General features: G+C 36.7%; 1 protein-coding gene and 1 long non-coding RNA gene across 2 annotated transcripts in view; both read left to right on the plus strand.

The window, feature by feature from the left end:
* LOC309474957 (uncharacterized protein) overlaps positions 1-21,574 on the plus strand; it is a gene marked incomplete at its 3' end in the record, with an annotated part of 239,061 nt that overhangs the window by 116,569 nt on the left and 100,918 nt on the right. The gene's annotated exons all lie outside the window — the stretch shown is intronic.
* On the plus strand, positions 4,676-6,395 carry LOC309476481. The gene is made up of 2 exons (XR_014198193.1): positions 4,676-5,617; positions 6,192-6,395. It is a non-coding gene; the product is annotated as an uncharacterized lncRNA (long non-coding RNA).

Below are 21,574 nucleotides of genomic sequence, written 5' to 3' on the forward strand. Positions count from 1 at the left end.
ATTCCTCCTGTGACGAAAGTACCTCACAGCAGAACCTACAGCTCCAAACAACAGCAGAACAGCAACAGATATTTTTGCTATAATACGAGCAGATAAACCTGAATATGACAGACCTGAACCTGGATCAGATAAAGAGAAACAGTCATTACTGAGAGTGAATTTGTCAGATTGATTTATAACAAACACAATGAGACATCAGACGGTCTGAGAGAGTAAATCTAAACCTGATCCTGTTTACACTTGATTCGTCAGAAGTAGAGTTGCATCAGTGACAAGTCATCGAGGAACTAAAATAAAACGGTGTAACAATACCCTCTTTCTTTATATTTTGTAAGGGTGTTTTCACTGCCAAATGCCTGAATGACACTCACCAGTGACAGAAACTTTAAAGATCTCTATGTTTTTTTTGCTTATAATGTGGCGGCGACGGTTGTTGATGCTGCTGATCAGTAGTTTATATTCTCCAGAGTCTGTCTTTCTGGTGTCTGTGATAGTCAGAGATCCAGTCTGATGATCCAGCTTCAGTCTGTCTTTGAATTTCACTTTACACTGAACATCTGTATAGATCTTACTCTGATTTCCAGTGATATTAGCGATGCGAAAGTCATTATAATACCACGTCAACGAATCATTTGGGTTTCTTTTTACATCTGAATCTAAAGTAACTGATTCTCCCTCCATCACTGACTTTCTCTTCACTCCTTCTCGTTCAGCAGCAGAAACACCTGAAACACAAACCAACAGATGATTGAAGCATATTTTTGGTGAAAAGACACTCCACAACAAGAAAAACTGTCAAAATAAGTGTGCGTAATGCAGTTCTTTGTTACATTTATTCAACATTTTTCTTGAACTTTTTTTTTCCTGAAAAAAGTTACTTTTCAAACATGTTAAATTGGCCCTTTAGGAAGAAATATGCTATACCATCTGAGATTGTTCTGGAAAAAGTGTTTGTGGCGAGCAGGACGAGGCGGAGGGCCGTGAGAGAGTGGCGCGAGGCCGGTGGTGTGTTTGATAATGAGCGACTCCTGTGAGACGCACCGGTCTCGTATCTCTCACAGAGGAGCGGAGGCAGAATAGGAGGAGCGACGACAGTGAAGATCCAGAGAAGAACAGGCCTGAATTTTTGTCTCTGTGTTATTATATGTGACAGCAGTCGTCCTTGAGCGATGCTGTCTATTACTTTCGTTTGTATTCGTTTATTTATTTATTAATTAAAATATATGTTAAAGGATACTTCATTTCTGGAAAGATGAATGTGTATTTAAAATAGGTCATTTATGTCGAAGAACAAAAATGAAGACATTTTTTAATTTGGAGCTTTCTAGACTGAGAAAAGCCAGAAAATGTATTTTTGGCTAATGTGGATGAAAGACAACAACTCCCAGAATGCACTTGCTTCGCTTCCCTAGGAGGCCACGCCTACTGGTAAGAGAGCGCAGTTTAAAACAAGGTTAGGCTACCAGCAGAGAATGTCTAATATGGCGAGAAGTTTCACTCTCACTACACTTCCGGCTTCTGAACTGGTTGCAGTTCCACTCTGATTCCATATGAGGGCGCTCACAGGACGAGTGCAGAATGAATGGAGGTCAATGGCGGTATACCCCTCAAAATCCACTTTTCTCAGGATATAATTTTTTGTCTAGTAATTTGAATGTTGTATTCGAAAGGAGATGCAAAGAAATTACACATTGCTGGGTGTTAGATTTTTTAGAGTCACTTATTTGATTTAAAAAAGTCTTTCAAAATGTCAATGACGTCAGAATGCTGACGTCATTAGCAGAATGCTAGCGTGTTATGGGCAACAACAACTCAACCTGTAAGAAATCAAAACGACATAAGTACTCGTTCATTCAACTTTCGACCTAAAACCCATGTTGAACTTGCAAAATCTACAATCACATCTGAGATTTCTCAACGGCAATCGGGTGAAAGAGACAAATTTAGCCGTCTAGCCCCATTGACTCCCATTCATTTTGCACTCATGGCGAGCGCCCCCAGTGGAACTCTGGTGGTACTACAACCAAAATTCGGTACAATAGGGCTTAATAGGGAGTGGACAGGCTCTCCGTAGACGGGCTCTGCTACCAGTGAGTCTCCGTGACGAGTCTGCCTGGGATTTCGGGATCGCCCAAAATGTCCGGGATTCGGCTTTTGCGTTCTACATTCGCCATTCATTATGTTTACTGTGGCGAGCAGGACGAGGCTGACGGCCGCGGGAGAACGGCGCGAGGCCGGTGGCGTCATTACTGAGACGCGCCGGTCTCGCAACGGAGGTGCGGGAATTTTCTTAGCAATGTTAAAACGCACATCAACCGATCACTTGTTTAGCGTTCATGTAAACGCTAGCTGGGTTTCAGTCACGTGATTATTATGACGCACGAAGGCGGGGCGATCTCAGATGGAGGGCAGGAAGTAAACACGGAGAATACATCTATGAAGGAAACCGTTGCGGAGTGTCCGTATTGTACATTTATCCGATTTTTTTGACCGTCCGTTTACACGTTCTTTCAACTCTGATCTATATCCGATTCATGTGTTTACACTTGCCATACTATCTGAAACATCGCGCATGCTTAAAGGGTTAAATTCTCTTGCACAGATGGACGAACGCGAAATATGCTTGATGCTCTGCGATATAGGGTAGAGTGGGGGAAAACGCCCCCCACCTGTTTTTCCCAAAATAACCACTAAAAGTAGTCAATATAGGTTTTTACTGTTGCTATGCACTACGTTGATAACGGGGATATACAAATCTCTATGGAGAAGCTGACACCAGCGACATATTTTAAGAGAAGAGGATTACATGGTAAATGCTATAATTTTCAGATATTAGTAAATAAGTGTTTAAGAGAATATTGTTCTTCAGGATATCGCAGTGATGTATGATAGATGAATAGTGAAGTCTGTAGTTTGAGATCATGTTATTTATAAGGAATATAATTATATAAAAAAAATTAAACATTTTTTTTAAAAAGTCATAGCTTGTGGGGTAAAACGCCCCCTACGCTGAGGGGTAAAACTCCCCCCTGGGAGCATAGTTTCTCTCTATCATAATTACTATAATAAAATATTTCTGTCTATCAAATCCTTTGTTTTACACTTAATGCAGTATAACTAGGTGGTAAAATCAAAATATTTGAACAAAACATGAAAAAATTACCTCAAGTGAACATTAACTAGCTATCTTGCTAGCAAAGTTAGCTCACTGATGGAAGGTAGTTAAATTTGGCTATTTTGGACATTGCTGAAATAAATATTAATATATATACATGTTTATACATTACTTGCCTTTTACTTTTAGAGATTAAAAACTATTGTCTGTTAATTTTGCTGTTGATCTATCAAGCAAACTGGTTTGTAAGAAAGGGGGCATTTTACCCCACCTTGGGGGGCGTTTTACCCCACCACTGGGGCAAAACGCCCCCTTTGTACAAAAATATTTTCAGTCAAAATGCTAATTAATTATGAAGGCTAAGCAATTTTTATATTTGGTGAATAACTCCTGCCATAGTCACTCAAAACCGGGATGGCAATTCTAGTCACATTTATGTTTTGTTTCACTGTAATGTCACATTTTCCTTAAGGGGGGCGTTTTCCCCCACTCTACCCTACATACCATGATTATGAGGCGAAGGAGGACGAAAAGTGGCATCATTGCACATATGCTTCAGTTATTGTGTGTGAGAGAGATCTCAGGACTTGTGGGAGCATATTGTGTTTAAATATTGGCTTTAACCGCGGAGGCGTTGCCTAACGTAATATGCCTCAGAAAATGCGATCTGCCTGATTACATGACAGTCACATTGGCACATATCCGATTTATTTCCACATATGAATGAGGCCTGAAACGGATCTCGAAATATCCGAATGCATGCGTTTTTTTCCTGTTTACACTGTCAAAAAATCGGAATTGGATCACGTTTCACTGACAGTGTAAATGAGCCCTAATGCTATATAAACACAGACACAAAAAACACGTTGGCTAGCTAACATACCTCCGACGAAGTGATCGTTGCAGACTTGGGCTTTAACAGACTCTGCTCCTCCCGACCGCAGACGTAACTTACGTTAAAAATCCACTTTTTACGGCATTGGTCTGTGAGCTTTTTACATTTCTCACCTTTATGAGTGAAAATCTTAGGTACTCTATAAAAACCCTTTCCCTTTTCTCGATTAGAATGGTTGAAGCAGCCGTAAACTACACAATACACTGGCATTTTTTCAGACGGCAGATTCAGCTAATTCACTTCCTGCCCTCCATCTGAGTTTCACGCTCTCGCCATGCAGCAGCGTGACGTCATGTGAAACCAACCAATTCAGTTAGATGTGCACACAAGAGGTGTGCATGTAAACAATGAATGGCGACCGCAGAAAGCAAAAGCCGAATCCCGGACATTTTGAACGGTCTCGCCCGCCGGACAAGTCAGGGAAAAGGAGGATGGTAACCCCTACTTACTCAGCTTTCTCCTACTATTCAGCTTTCTCCACAGAACAAGAGCCTGTTAACTTAGCTTCCAAAGAAAGACGGCTGACTGTGTGTACATTATGTGAGTGAGATCCCACCCTCTATGGGCGGGCTGAAAACATGCGAAACAGCTCCTTCTACTGGCTGTAGTCATAGCCTCTGGACAGAAAATCCTCCGATGAAGCAAAATGACGATTTCTCCTCTCCTCTCAGGGGGATATGAGGGTGGAAAGCATGGTAATTCGAAAATACTACAGATTTTCTACCAATACAAAGCTAAATGCTAAATCCTGTATCCCTAAATTTAAATGTTCGCTGGTTCCCGCCTCCTTCTTTCGATAACAAAGAACCGTGTTACATTGTTATGCAAGAAATGAAAGACTTCCTCAAAACAGATTCCACTCCAAAGTATATTTTAGAATGAGCTAATTCCCCAAAATGGCTTAATTATCATAGAGAAGAAGATAGTCAACAGTTATATTGTTTCTGTAGAATTTGGATGATCACAACTTGAGCAAATGATCAACAATTGTAGAAAGGGAATGAGCATGGGCGCCGTATAGGGGGGAAAAGTTAGGACAATTCCAAGGGCCCCTGACTGACAGGGGCCCCAACAAATAAGTAAAAACTAATTTAAATTTATTATATTATATTATACACTATATAAACCATCATCGAGTATATATCAAATAATAATAACATGAATGATGTCTTTGATGTTACTTATTTTGGCAATAAAAGTTAAATATCCCTTTGACCAAAGAGTAAACATTCATATTGACCAATCTGCATGAAATGGTTTGGTCCTGCGTTAGCGTGCGCGGTGTTTAAACTGCAGACAGTCAGTCGATGCGCCAGAAACACAGAGACCACAATGTTGCATAGTAAAATAAAATCTGATTTTCAACAAAGGAAAGAGAGAAAAGAGAGAGAGGAAAGACAAAAGAAAGGGTGTCAATCTGTGACCCAGTTTTTCCCCAAGAAAGGTGGGTAGCCGTTAGTCTGTGAGTGGTATTAACCTGTTGTCCATAGTGAAATAAGCTAGCTAGCTGCAGGCTAGTGTTAGCCTACATTTCATCAACATTTAATCAGTGCAGGGAAACGTTTAGCAAGATATTAATATTAAATTATTGTCCATGCCCTGTCACAGTGTCTGGTGGTTCCCTGGGTTAAACACTAGAGGTCCTCAGTTTTCACGGTGTCTATGCATTCTCACTACAATTCCCATGATGCTGTCTGTCACTGATTGTTCATTGCCTTACAGCTGTTTCTCCCCTTCTCAGTGGCTGGAGATTTTGGAGACCACATACCGCTGGATCTCTGCATGACGGAGTCCTTCTGTCACGACAAGCACACACAGGGAATTAGAGACCCAAAAGCAGTGTTTTATTAAAGGGTAATCCGTACTCACAACCAGTCCAGGCAGAGGTCAATAATCCAAAAGGCAATCCAAAAACATAAAAGATAAACACAAGAAACAGGCTTGAACTAACAACGGAAGTATGGGGACAATATACAAGGACTCCGTGACAAACACTGAAACAGACAGGGTATATATACACAAGTGCTAACAAGGTGATGAGAAACAGCTGTAAGGCAATGAACAATCAGTGACAGACAGCATCATGGGAATTGTAGTGAGAATGCATAGACACCGTGAAAACTGAGGACCTCTAGTGTTTAACCCAGGGAACCACCAGACACTGTGACATGCCCATTTTAGCAGACGGATGAGTCAGCAGCACCCCAGTCTCCCCATAACTACCCCTCCCTGTCCCAGTGAAGAAGGTGAGCAACACTGTGTTAATGACTTAGCATTTTTCTAGGGAGTCTGTGTGGGGTTCTCTGACTGTCTCTCTTGCTCTTTTTCCCATCATAAAAAAGAAAATGAAATATTTATTAATGACAGAAATCAAACACAAATTATTTTCTCACATAATGACCATTATGACAAAAAAAAAAAAACTCCTCTCTCTCTGTACTGGATGCAGTCAGAAACAAGTAGTAGCTTACCTCGACCTGCACAGACAGTATTAAAATGATCCAGTTTGATGCGTTCATTTAGACTGAATTTTGGCCGTTAAATGACATCTATAGATACGGACTATTATTCCCATCATTCCAAACCTCAAAACCTATTGATTTAGTGATCACTTGATCTGGGCCGGGTTTCCCGATAACGATGTATCTTAGCTCTTATAAGAGCGCTTTCTCGCAGCAATTCCACGAGCGTTTCCCAAAAATGCACTTAACATGAACGTGCTACTTAAAGGCCCTTTCACACTGGATGCGTAACGAAAAAGCGAAACGAAAAAGCGAATAGTTCGTGTGCGAATAGTTCGCGTCAAAACCATTCACATCAGCCGCGACGCGAATTTGCGACGTCTGTGACGTTCAGAGAGCTTCAACATTCCAAAACTTTCGCGCCGACAGCTGAGAAAACATGGACACTTCATCATCATCATCCAGTGAAGACGAGCTTTTCATTTTCTTTAAAAGACAGAAAATAAGGTTTTGGGTGCAACCAATCTTAAAGAACAGAGTCTGAAGGGGAGTATGCTTATGTGCAGTTTTTTTCGTCTTCACACAGTGCGTTTTGTAATGTCACTACACATTACATGTAACACACGAAGCGAGCGAGTGTGTGTGTGCGCGAGTGAGTGAGCGAGTGTGTGCGTGTGTGTGTGCGCGAGTGAGTGTATGTGTGTGTGTGTGTGTGTGTGTGTGTGTGTGTGTGTGTGTGTGTGTGTGTGTGCGCGAGTGAGTGTATGTGTGTGTGTAACAAGTTAAAATCATTCGACTAGAAACTGTAGATATCACACAAAGAATGTATAGTATACTAAAAGCAGCCCTAAATAGTCTCACTACATTTTGTTACATGTTCAAAGTAAACACGGTCTCTGTCTCTATCTTTGACGTAATAGTGTTAGCTTTCTATCCCAAATGTAGTTTAGCCTGCTAGCCTACACAGCACAGGACTATACAACGACTAAAACTATCACACAGCACACTCACAGTCGTGATAACCGTGTTGGTTGGCAATGCTACGCCACACGTTGCCTTTCAAATCGTTGTCCTTGTAGTATATGATTGGCTGAAGCCTATTCTGTCGCCGCAAAAGTTAAAAAAAAAATCGACATCGAAGCGAATAAAATAAAAGTCGTTTTTTCGCCGCAGCACATTCGCGTTCGGTGTGGAAGCACTCATTACACAAACAGCTGATCGAAAAATAAAACCATCGCGCGAATTATTCGTGCGTCAAAATCGCGTCCAGTGTGTAAGAGTCGCTGTCCATTGGTGAAGTGCTGAAACATAACCTTATATGGGATCGTATTCTGAACGTTTAACCTAATAATTGTCATCTGTTGTGGATTAGCAATCAAGACAAGTCTATATAAAGCACCTACAGGCGGAGGCACTGACAAAATGAAAAACAAAACGAAAGATAACTTTCAAAGAGATGAAATTAATGTCCTTTTAGAGGAGATAGAGTGAAACAAAGATGTCATTTTTAACAGATTTAAAGGATTTTTTTTTGTTCATTACATTCATTTTGATTAAAATTATTAGATTAAATTATTTATATATTTTTTTGTTTTGTTTTCTGACCTTTTTAATTATTTGATTTATACATTAATTTAACCAACAACAAAAAAAAGAGTAATAAAGTGTACAATAAAGTACAATCAAAACCTTATATTATAATCACAACATTTGAATAAAGTTAAAGGTGCAATCTGCCGGTTGTCCTGCAGGTGTCCTAAATCTGTCTTCTTACGATGCACTTGGGGATGTACGATTACTCCAGAGCACTCGTAGATCTAGTGCTACTTAAGCTACGATGCTTTTGGGAAACAACAGACCATAATATTAAGATCAGTCGTACGATCGTTTTTACGATCAACTTAGTCTTACGATGCTTTTGGGAAACGGCAGCCCTGTTTTGTAGCACTATAATAACCCTGATGTGGAAATCCCGTTTTACATGTCAAATTGATTTTGTTGTTGGCATTTATGTGCAGTTATGTTAAAAAATCTGCTGTTTTCATTGTTTTGAGATGATGATGATGATGATGATGTTAATTTATTTTAATTAAAAAGTTTATATATTTAGTTTTTTGTTTGTTTGTTTTTCTTTTTTTTTAAATCTGTCATTAATTTTACAATAAAAATACATTGAGAATGTAAAGGATTGCCTTAAGGACATTTTTATGGTAGCTTTTAATCTTGCATCAAATAGTGATCTGCAGACTTGCATTTACAAATCACAGCATTAAATATTGTGCTAGTACTAGTATTGAACTACAAGAAGCAAGACAGTTGCAAGCCTTTGATTAGAGTTATGTAAAGCTTTTGATGGGACAGTAAGGTCCTAGAGATGTGGTGACAACAGCTGCGCAGAGGGGGCCCGATTTAGATTTTTTTGTCACGGGGCCCAAAATTCCTGGAGGCGCCCCTGGGAATGAGTGTAAACACAGAGAACCTTCTCAGACAGTGACGTGTCTCAACTTCATGAACATACAGACCACAGCTACAACAAGAGCAACTTCATTTACATTAAGAGTGATAAACTAACTGTGCAAAAGGTTTGAGATTTGATGTTCTGGGTTCATTCTGACACCGGTGAACCCAAGATGCTGTGTGTACTTTGTCACTGTTATTGTGCTGGAACAAGTTTGTTGTAAAAGAGTTAATATTTTGTTTAATTTGATAACAGATTTATTTAATGTCTGTAATTCGTTAATGTTATTCATGGCTTTAATTCTCCTGTTCACTTTATTTATGGTTTAGAGCTGGCTGTGTGTGTGTGTGTGTGTGTGTGTGTGTGTGTGTGTGTGTGTGTGTGTGTGTGTGTGTGTGTGTGTGTGTGTGTGTGTGTGTGTGTGTGTGTGTGTGTGTGTGTGTGTGTGTGTGTGTGTGTGTGTGTTCCATGCTGGCAGCGATGGCTCTCGTTAATCATATCTCTGTAATCTTAAACCTTTCAACAGCATCGCTTCTAAGTATTTATTGATTTGCATGGATGTTTATAAAACTTGCATATAAATGTGAACAGTTACAGTTAAAGAGAGTTATTGATATTTTCCATTAGGCTATTGCATTAGCCACATTGTGCTTGTATTTCATTATTTACATTACATAATGTCATGTTTAATTGTAAGCATAACATTATATTATCTGAATGTGGATGTTGCAATTGTTGTTAATTCCTGTACATTACTATTATTATTGAAATATGTTAATTTGTTTTATTTGTAGTTTCACACCATATCCAAGAAAATTAAACCTGTGGGCAAACAATACTCTGCCCTACAAAGGCAAAAGACCTTAAGTCGCTAGAGTGTGGAACTGAGAAAAATGACTTTAAAGATTTTTAGTTGTCCCGCCAAATTAATTATAGGTAGGACACTGGAAATCTGGCAAATAGATGTTTTAGTAATGAAAATTATATACATAAAAAAATATTTTAATAATTTAATAAACAAAATACTTTTGACCACTATTTTAAAGTTACTGTACTCTGCCTTTGTATTGTCAGCAAAAAGTGAGAAGTCATGCCAATGCAAAAGGCAGTAACTTCCACATTATCAATATTTGGTTGCTGATCACCATTAACAAAATCATTATAGTAACACCTGTATAAAATCTAGTGATCATGGCATTTATTTTGTATGATTTACAATTATTTATAGCCATCTACTTATTGCTATCCTGTGCTTTGGTTGCATTCTGATGGCATTATTAATACATTTGACATGACAAAATACCTCCATAGATATATTAGTCCAGCGTTGACTTGACCGCGTTTAGGGCGGGGCTGAAGGCGAAGTTTTGGCACTCTGCCAGCTAGTTTGCCAAGCTTTAATTCTTGGTTGTATTCATCTGATACGGCAATGTGTAACGTTTTTCTGTTAACTCTGCATAATCCTTCGCGATCGTTATCGCACGTTTGTCGATGGAGCGCGGGTTCAGACCATACTAAATGTTCTGACCGCAATTGTGCAGGACAAAGCTCTGAGGACATCAGAAGTTAGAGGGACTGATGACAGCTGTACAAAGTACACAGGCTACACCATAATTTTAATTTTAATGGACAGTAAAACAAAGGCAGAACACCGTACAGTCTGGTAGGTAGCATTATTTGATAGAACACCGGCACAGTAACTTCATATTGACGCGCGGCTAAACAAAGGCAGAGCACCGTAACTCATTTTGAGCGTTCCAAAACAAAGCCAAAGAGCGGTAACTGATGTTACGGTGTTCTGCCTTTGTTTCTCATGGGCTTTTGGAAGTTACTGTTAAGACAAATCATTATTTTCTCGAAAAAACAACGGAATTGATTCAAGATAATTATCCACATGATAAAGAAGGTCTTGAATGTGCCAAAAATATAAATAACTCATTTTCGACCAAAAACGAAGTTACGGTCTTTTGCCTTTGCACGGCAGTGTAACTGTCTTCAGAGAGTTTATCTGACTGTCAATACAATAAAATGATGTTGAGGTTAAACTTCATCAAAATCTTCAATGTCCTTTTCATTTTTTCTTATTTTTTCAAGTTGTTCTGAAGGGTGACGATACCCAGATTGTAATTGTGTTAATTAGCACTCTGACTGTTGTTACATGAAATAACTTTAAACTTTAAAAAAAGGGACCAAACTCAGAGTGATGACCACAAGGATATTGATCTGCTACAACTATCAGCTTGCCAGTGGATAGACAGTTCAGATTTAATGTATACTGTTCTGATGGAGCTACAGCTAAAGAGAAGAAGCAGCTATAATTAGAACTACTTTATAAAAAAATAAATAAAAAAAAGATTAATGATGTGATACTACGGGATTAAACATAAATCTGCAATTAAACATTTGACTCACCATGAACAGAAACACTGAAGATCTTGTCACTGTATCTTTTGCCGCTGCTGATCCTCCGTTTATAAACTCCAGAGTGTGTGTCTGTGATGTTCAGAGATCCAGTCTGATGATCCAGCTTCAGTCTGTCTCTGAATCTCTCAGTATCTTCATTACACTGAACATCTGTACAGATATCACTGAGATCTCTATTGATTTGACCGATGCGAATGCCATTATAATACCATTTAATTGTGTCTTGTTGGGGTTTTTTCACACAATTGTTTAGAGTGACTGAATCTCCCTCCATCACAAACGCAGACACTTCAACTGAATCAACACCAGGCACACCTGAAGAAGAAATTAAGTTAATCTTTTCAGATTATAAAAATTGAGGGGTAAAATTCAAAATATAATAAATGACACATGCAAAGATACAGCATAAGATGTGTACTTTAACTCATCAGACAAACATACATGAGTCTCAAGGATGATCCTGAACAACTTAATGAACATCATACAAACCACAAACCACATCCTGATTCATCTTTCTCTATACATATATTTGTGTATTCATACAGTGACGTATTTTCATTAACTAAAGACCCACTGGAGTAAAAGGTGCATGTAATTGTATTCTCCTCTAAAGCACTACAACAGAAACTCACTGCAGCACTTTCCTAAACATGTGTTTCACTATATATGCTGATCTGCAACGCAAAGTTCATTTGGCACTAATTTGATGATATATATATATATTAGGGGTGTAACGACACCCTCACACCACGATTAAATACATATCACAATACTGAACTCACAATATGATATTATAGCGATACATATGGTAAAAGGTTAACAAAAAAATGTACTGTTGATTAAAATGCTAAATTTGGTATTACGTTGGGGGTGTAAATGAATAGAGTTGGACTTGGTGCTGATAAACTATTGCACAGGCCAATAAAGACACCAGAATAAAAATATTCATGATCCTGAAGCTGAAAACACAGAATTATTTTAGAGGAATATGGTTGCACTCTTTCACTGACAAGAGGTATTTAAAATTATGTATGCCACTTTTTACTGGTAACTTTAGACATTTGACATTATCAAGACCACATTACAAATATTCCCCCATTGCATTATACATTATATTCAACATTATATAGTAGTTTAATAGTACTGACACTAAAACTCTTTAAACTTGAATTTTTTCTCACACAGAATTTTAAATTTTGGGTGAATTATACTCAATACATATTGTCACTATCCACAAAACATATTGATGCTTTTTTGTAGTGTATTGTGACATGATATATTGTTACACCCCTGTGTATATATATATATATATATATATATATATATATATATATATATATATATATATATATATATATATATATATATATATATGTGTATATATATATATACTGTATATATATAGTAAGCTGTCCTAGGAACTAATGTTTCCTGTACGTTTTATTATTAGCGACGCACACCGGTAGAAGATGACAGTAAATCATTGTTTAAGCTGGTGGTTTTGTTCTGTGTACATGCGTTCAAGTAGCAGTGCTTCGCCTGTGCTTCTCCCAATATAGTCCCAAGTCAATATCTGCCTAGGAAATCGCTATTTGTACTCGTTGTGAATACGCAGGCCACAAGAAGTAATCCTTTTTTTTTTTTTTTTTTTTCACTTTTACTCAGGACATGCTAGCTGGCAACAACGGATTCCATTCATTATGCTAAGCTAAGCTAGCGGTGGCGCTTCCAAACTAAAACAATCCATACACTGAGACAAAAATGCATTTGCCCAACTATCTAAATGTAGGAAATAAGGTGAATAAACCCTATTTCAAAAACAGTGGAGTGTTCCTTTGATAATAAGTGGCTGACTTACTTTCCCATTTGTTGACAACATGGTTAGATTCAGATGAAACCATCATATTTAAAAATATGATATTACTCTTTTAATAATAAAATATAACTTGTCACAACTGCTATATAACATCATTATGGGATATACTTCAAATTTTATACTTAGTCAATTTGAAACATAATATGAAAAATGACAATGCAATATGTAAAATGGCAATGAATTTCTCTGTATTTAAATGTACTTTTTCCATTACATTTGTGCAACGTTGGTGCAAAATGAATATTAAAAATCAATTATATAATTTACACTTGCCGTTTCATACACTAGTTTTAATATGTAAAAAAATTATTAGATATGTTTAATATGTTCAAGCAAAAACTGTAGCAGAATGATCATTTAAATGTTATTTTTATGGAAGTAAAATAATGACAAATGTATTTGAAATAAAAAAGCTTGTTGAATTGCACTAATTGAAAAGAAAAATTCCATGCTTGCATTTTGATGCATTGTACTTTAAGGGCTTGCAAAATGTTTGGTCTGTTAAAATCTGATATTCAACAGGCGATTTTCTGTCTTACAAATTCGCTTAGACAAATTCAGTGGTTTAAATTCAACAGAAAGTTAAACATTTCACATCCGGCAATTCAGTGAACCACTGTATTTGTGGAAGCGAATAAGTGAAATAAAATGGCAGAACATTGCCTGTCGAATATTGTATTTTTAAACAGACAGAATATTTTGGAAGTGAAGTCTGAAAGGTGAATTTGGATTATTGAAATTTTAATGTGTGTGAAATGTTTTGAATTGAAATATTCACAGATGAAATATGCAACCATGTTGAGTTTCAGTCCATAAAAAAGCAAGCCCTAAAAATACAATGCATTAAATTGCAAGCATGGTTAATGCAATGCAATTTGTTTCAAATACATTTGTCATCAATTCTCTTCCATTTTAACTGGCTAAAACTGTACTGAAAGTTTTCCCAAATCAGAATCGTGAAGTTAGACAGGGAAGGGTTTACTGACCAAAAATGTATTGTGAAATAGCCTATTTCACAAATAGGCCTATAGTTTTATAGTTTTATTTCAATTTACCTAATGGCTTGGTCCGTTTTTATTGGCACAGCCTGTTATTTTATTTTATTTTTTTCATTATTACACAAGACAAAGGGGACAGAGCAGTGAGAAACACTGAAACGCGATAAAAAGCGATAACGTTTTCACACATCAGGCTCAATCTAACCTAATGACTTTGTATTAACGCGGTCTGTGTGTTTATTGGAAATAGACTTTCAACACGAAGAACGGCCCCTTTTTTCGTTTTTTCGTTTTTTCAAAAAAACGAAAAAACGAGATTTCGGCTTGATTTTTCGTTTTTTGGTTCACAGGCAAAAAAACGAATAAATGACTTCAAAATTCGTTTTCCACATCTGGGCGGCCTGACACGCCCCCTTCCGCCGATTGGTCAAGCAAATCTGAGCATGTGACGTCATCAGTTGTCGCTCAGGTCTGTTCAACAAAATAATAGTCCTCTACTATGGCTACAGATTCTTAAACTGTACAGGGCAGGTCCTATTGGGCTTTCTTCTGTGCAACTTTACACGTTTCACAGAAATCTTTACATCAGAAATATTAATTATTAGTCTGCCACCAGCCTGTTTTATTTAGCTGTGTGTGGTGAAGCTGCGCTTGACAGCGCCGAGCGGGAGAGGCTCACTGACCAATGTTCAGATCAGCAGTCAGAACTTTTCTTTTAGACGCTCCGTTTTGCCACGGGATGGTGATTGCAAATACTGTAATGCCAATCGGCTGAGGGTGGGTACCGATGATGGTGAAATACATTTTTACTGAAACTGTAATCATAGCCGCGACCCGTGGGCCGTGAGAATGAGACAGGTGATTGACAGGACGATAGCGGAGGCAATTAAAGGCGCAAGAGAACTTCTGTTAACAAAAACATAAATAAAAAAAGTGTTTAACCATTTCATGCATGAATTATGATAACCTCAGTCAGGATTTTTTTCCTATGTGTTTTATTGCTCTTAGGGCATGGAAAACAAGATTTGATTTTTGATTTTTGATTTTACAAATTTTTCAAAGAGATTTTCAGATGTCCACTTGAATGGAGAGCATGCGTTTATGGTTTAAACTGAAGAGATATTGTATTAAATATAATACAATAATCAAACAGATAAAGTATGTGTATTTAACAAACTAATCAATTAAATTATATCAAATCATCTGAAAACTATAAAATATATACAAAAATATATAAATGCAAAATATTGCAAAGGCAATTGAACTCCATACGTTTTCTATGCAGTATCCTGACATTTCATCTCTTTTTGAACGTGCTGTCAATTTCCACCAAGAAGAGTTCCAAAATGCTTTGAAAATGTTAATTGATCCTGTTCGAGTTCATGCTTAATAGTTTGCCTTACTGTCCTCTGAATGAACACAAAGTAGTTATTAGTCAAAATGGGGGAAACTGGATCAAGTTCCTGTGGAATCAATAAATGTTCTTGATGGCATGCATTGTTTCTCGTTTTTATTGTTTGATTATACAGCCAGAACTGGACTTCTGTTTGGGTTCCACCAGTAAGTGGCATACCTTTACACACATACACACACACACACACACACACACATATATATAGCCTATATCATTTTTTTTCATGGTATAATTATGTAATCTGCTTATTGTGAGCCTAAATGAGTAAATTGGTATTCAATCATTATCAGGCTGACTTGCTTTTTTATATATTGAAAGTAGTGTTTCATGTTGTCACTTCACATTTAATGGCCGCTTAGAATGAAATTGCTATGCAAATTCACAGTGCCTCCTTTGAGCTGCATTAGTGTGTAATGTACATCTAAAAATGCAGGGTCAGATGCTGCTTCTGTGCCACCTATACTGCAAACCTGTGTGTTTGTTCATACAGAGTTAATCAGACAGCCTAAAGCCTTTTGTTGATTTATATTTTAAACAACAATTCGACATTTGCTCGCAATGTTTTTCTTTCAAAAAACCGTTTACAATTACAGTATACAACACACTTTAAGAAAAGTTTTTTTTCCATCACACTGTAAAGTGTTTTTAAATATTACATATAGATTACATATACCAAAGATTTTACATGTTAATTATAGGCCTACCATGGGAAGTAGGGGTGCTGAGCGTGGAGCATGAAGAAATATGGTTGGGGATGAAAGTTCACACAAACAAAACCAAATAGGCATACATATTACGTGTGCTTGTTTTTATTTATGCTGTATTATAAAATACCCATATTATAACAAATAAATAAAATATATTTGGAAATTGCCCTTTAAAACGAAGGCTCAGTTTGTGGTTCACGATTATTTGACTAAAAACAACAAAAACAATAAAACAAAGACAAAGTCACTTATATTAAACAGTTTTTTATTTATGTTTTTGTTAACAGATGATTGACAGGACAATAGCGAAGGCAATTAAAGGCGCAAGATAACTTCTGTCTCATTCTCACGGGTCGCGGATTACAGTTTCAGTAAAAATGTATTTCACCATCATCGGTACCCACCAGTGATGCGCGGGTCAATGTATAAACAACCCGCACCCGACCGACGTTTTCAACTAACCCGCCCGCAACTCGGACCGCAAAAAAAAAAAGAAGAAAATATTGTACCCGACCCGCTTCCTGACCCGCATTTTTTAAAAGTAGTAAATGCATAGCAAGAAGTACACATGACAAAGCCAGCACTTTGGTCATCATCTTTCATTATTTCGGCAAATGTCTCCCACATTTTGCTCTTTCTGTTTTTTGTATTTGCGGAGCTTCCACTCCCCAGTCTTCACCTTTTCTCTTGCCGCCTCCATCTCTACCTGCAGACTGAGCTCGTGCCTTCGCGCCAGTTATTCAGCCAATAAAGTGTAGCAGGCCTATGTATTTCATAGAAAATTGCATGTGAGCGGAGTGGAGCGGGAGCGAGCGGGCGGATCTTGGACAGAGCGCAGAGCGGCATTTTTAAAAGGATGGAGCGTCGCCCTATTTCCCGCTCCAATTTCGCTCCGCGCACACCACGATTCTGAAGCATGACTCAGTTGATGACTGCAAGATGGATTCTATTTTCAGTCAAAACTCGGCTCAATAATGGAGTTCAAAAAGTAGGCTACTTCAAAAAGGAAAATAAGAAGTCATACAGGTAGGCTACACTATAATATAAAACTAACTATAATGTGGTAGAAGAAAACGAATGTGGAGACATCGTTTCAGTCAGTAAAGATTCATTTTGGAATCTAAAAAGACACATCTCTCGAAAACATGCAGTGTGCTATCTGAACACGCTGGGAAGAAAGCAAAAGGTTAGCAAATTGAATGGCCTACGGTAACTTGTAACAAAGTGTAAATTAAATACAGCGTAATATTCAAACAATTGATACAAGGCAAGCCCATTTAAATTTTAATCCTGCGCGCTGTGCAAAAGTTCAGTTATAAGAATGTTGGCCTAATAGTTAATTTAGCCAACTTTTAAAACGTTTATGTATATATTTTTATATTTTTATATTTTTGTTTATATAAATTTTATTTATATTATTAGGCCCATTTATTCGTTTTATTTTACAGCAGTTTATGTGTACAATGGATATAAGCCCATTTAAATTTTAATCGTGCGCGTTGCGCAAAAGTTAACTTATCAAAATTCTGGCCTAATAGTAAATTTACTTTAAAAAAATGTATGTAGGCTATATTTTTGTTTATATAATTGTTATTTATATTATTAGGCCCATTTATTCGTTAAATTTTACAGGACTTTGTGTAGGCTATATTCCTTATAGCCTAGGCCTAATTTGAAATAAAACATTTCTATTTGAAAAATGTTGTTGTTGCTCATTAGTTCTTTAGGAGGTAAGGCTGTGGTCTAAGCTAACAGTGATATACATGTAGATTTTTTTTCCTTTTTTGGAGCGAGCGGGGGGGCGATTTTGGTGGAGCGCGGAGCAAACTGCGTTGAGCGCTGAGCGATAATGCGCGGAGCGGCCTGATGTTTGAGCGGGGGAGCGGAGGGGTGGACAGTTCCGTGAGCGATGAGCGGAGATTCTCACCGCTCCACTCCGCTCATATGCTCTCTAGTACTATATAAATTACAAAGGTTTAATTGGCATCTTTATTTCAAACGACCCGACCGACCGCGACCCGAAAATCATTAAAAATATTTTTGGATGACTCGTAACCGCGGGTAACCGCGGGTGACCGCAGGCACCCGCTCATTTCGGATCAACCCGCGCATCACTGGTACCCACCCTCAGCCGATTGGCATTACAGTATTTGCAATCACCATCCCGTGGCAAAACGGAGCGTCTAAAAGAAAAGTTCTGACTGCTGATCTGAACATTGGTCAGTGAGCCTCTCCCGCTCGGCGCTGTCAAGCGCAGCTTCACCACACACAGCTAAATAAAACAGGCTGGTGGCAGACTAATAATTAATATTTCTGATGTAAAGATTTCTGTGAAACGTGTAATGTTGCACAGAAGAAAGCCCAATAGGACCTGACCTGCCCTGTACAGTTTAAGAATCTGTAGCCATAGTAGAGGACTATTATTTTGTTGAACAGACCTGAGCGACAACTGATGACGTCACATGCTCAGATTTGCTTGACCAATCGGCGGAAGGGGGCGTGTCAGGCCGCCCAGATGTGGAAAACGAATTTTGAAGTCATTTATTCGTTTTTTTGCCTGTGAACCAAAAAAACGAAAAATCAAGCCGAAATCTCGTTTTTTCGTTTTTTTGAAAAAACGAAAAAACGAATAAAGGGGCCGTTTTCTCATTTCTGATTATTAAATTTCAAATTGAACAAAGAACTGCAAAGCGTTACACGGACCGAAATGTCTTACCTTGGTCGAGTAATAGTGAGAGCAAAACAAAAATAAACTTCATTTTCACCATTTTTCGTTCAGAAATGCGGCCATTTATGCCGACGAAGTGAACTAAACACTCGGTCCTCCCTAAAGAGCTGGTAAGGGGTCCCGCCCATCCGTAAAACGCCAAGTGGACCTCTAGGTTGAAAAATCGTCAATGCAAGTGAATGGGAGAAAATAATTATTTTCTGGTCCCGTTTGAATTGTGCCATGAATGTGAACATATGTTGTCTGTGAATTTGTTATATATAATATAATAATATAATAATGGTCTGGATCTGTTTTGCATGGTTTCCTTCTGTTTTCTTTTTTTTTTTTTTTTTTTTTTTTTTTCTCAAGGTATTTTTTCGGACTTTCCTGCCTCTTTGGAACATTTCCATTCACATTTACTTTGGAGAGCACCTGTGACATTGACATAAACAGCACTTTCCAATAACTTCAAAACATTTGGTGACAAAAGATTTTGGTTTTCTTGTTTTTGTGCCTTTGGATTTCTTCAGGTTTTAGTTTTGTTTTTAGACTAACTTATATTCACTGCAATGCTGGAGTAAGCATTTTGTCCTGTTTAATGTTGGTGCTATGTAAAGGTTTAAGAGCTAAAAATTAACAAGGTTCGGTAACACTTTAATTAGATCTCATTTGTTAATATTAGTTTATGTATTAGCCAACATGATCTAACAATGAGCATTTTTTTACAGTATTTATTCATCTTTGTTAATATTAGTTAATTAAAATATAGTTTGTTAAAGTTAGTTAATACAATTTAGGCATTGTTCATGTGAGTTCACAGTGCATTCATTTTCATACACAACTTTTGAATATAATAATGTATTATTAAATGTTGAAATTAACATTAACTAAGAATAATAAATGCTTAAAGTATTATTCATTCTTAGTTCATGATAACTTAACTGAAGTAGTTAACTAATAATACCTTTTTGTAAAGCATTACCCGTTTAAATCTTAGTGTTGTACATGGAATGATACTTTTCTTCACATTTTGTTTGTATTAATTCATGGGTTGTGTGTTTGAGGTACTGTGTGTTTGCTTCTAAAATGTGTGTACTGGTAATCCCTAGGTTATGGGGACCAAAAGTATAGTAATACCAGTAAATTACCAGTAAGTAATCTTATCATACAGAATGATGTTTTCTGAAAATGTAAAAATGCTAAATGTTTTCTGTGATGGATAGGTTTAGGTACCTTTGTATGAGGGAGAAAATGATTGTGCATAATAAGCATCATTGTCCTCCAGACTCTTTCTAAATGAGAGGGATAGTTCACTTTAAAATGAAAGTTCTGTCATCATATACTCACCCTCAAGTTGTTTTAAACCTGTATGAATTTATTTCTTCTGCTGAACACAAAAGAAGATATTTTGAAAAATGCCAGTAACCAAACAGTTAACTGGTCCCATTGACTTCCATAGTGTTTTTTTTTTTCTACTATGGAAGTCAATGGGACCAGTTAACTGGTTGGTTACTGACATTTTTCAAAATATCTTCTTTTGTGTTCAGCAGAAGAAATAAATTCATACAGTTTTAAAACAACTTGAGGGTGAGTATGATGAAAGAATTTTCATTATAAAGTGAACTTTCCCTTTAAAGTGTTGTAACTGTTTATAGTGTTTCTTTGGTTTTTCTTGTGCATCAACAAAGGTTTTTATGTATGTATTTGAGATTTTGTCAGTAAATGTAGAGTGTTTTAAATTGAATGTGTTGATTGTAACTAGGTTAAGATTTTTTTTTATTCAAATTTGAAATAAATTGCAACTTTATTATTAATTTTCATTACAAATGTATTTAATTATATAATAGTGTACATGTATATTACATTAAATATTAGTATATTTATAATATTAGTATATTAGTATATTTAGTTCACATTAATTGCTTGTCAGTATAACTTTTACCATATTTCAGAGTTCATATAAAAATGTATTAAAGTCCCACTTAAGTTGTTCCAAAAAATCACTCTTAATTTCAACTAATTGCATTTAATTTGAGCTTAATCTTTGATACATTTGAAATCGATTACATATACGTTTGTCGAAAACATTACTCTTAATTCACATTTAAGTGTATTGTTAACTGACATTAAAGTATATTGTAGTTCACATTAATTGTTTGTCAGTTCATTAAACTACACTTTAACTATATTTTAAATACACTTTTTGCAATTATGAAAGTACTTATTAAATATGTATTAAAGTCCCATTAATGTTGTTTAAAAAAGCATTCAAAAGTTCAACTAATTGCATTTAATATGAACTTAATTTGTAATACATTTGAAATTAAATACAAATAAAATGCACTTAAGCGGTGAAAACATTACATTTAATTCACACTTAAGTGTATTGTTAACTGACATTAAAGTACATTTTAGTTCACATTAATTGCTTGTCAGTGCATTGAGCAGTGCACTTAAAATCCATTTTTAAAGACACTAGAAGCAATTATGAAAGTAAATATAAAGTTGTATTAAA

The sequence above is a fragment of the Leuciscus leuciscus genome, assembly GCF_965113295.1.
Source record: "Leuciscus leuciscus genome assembly, chromosome: 15".
NCBI lineage: Eukaryota > Metazoa > Chordata > Actinopteri > Cypriniformes > Leuciscidae > Leuciscus > Leuciscus leuciscus.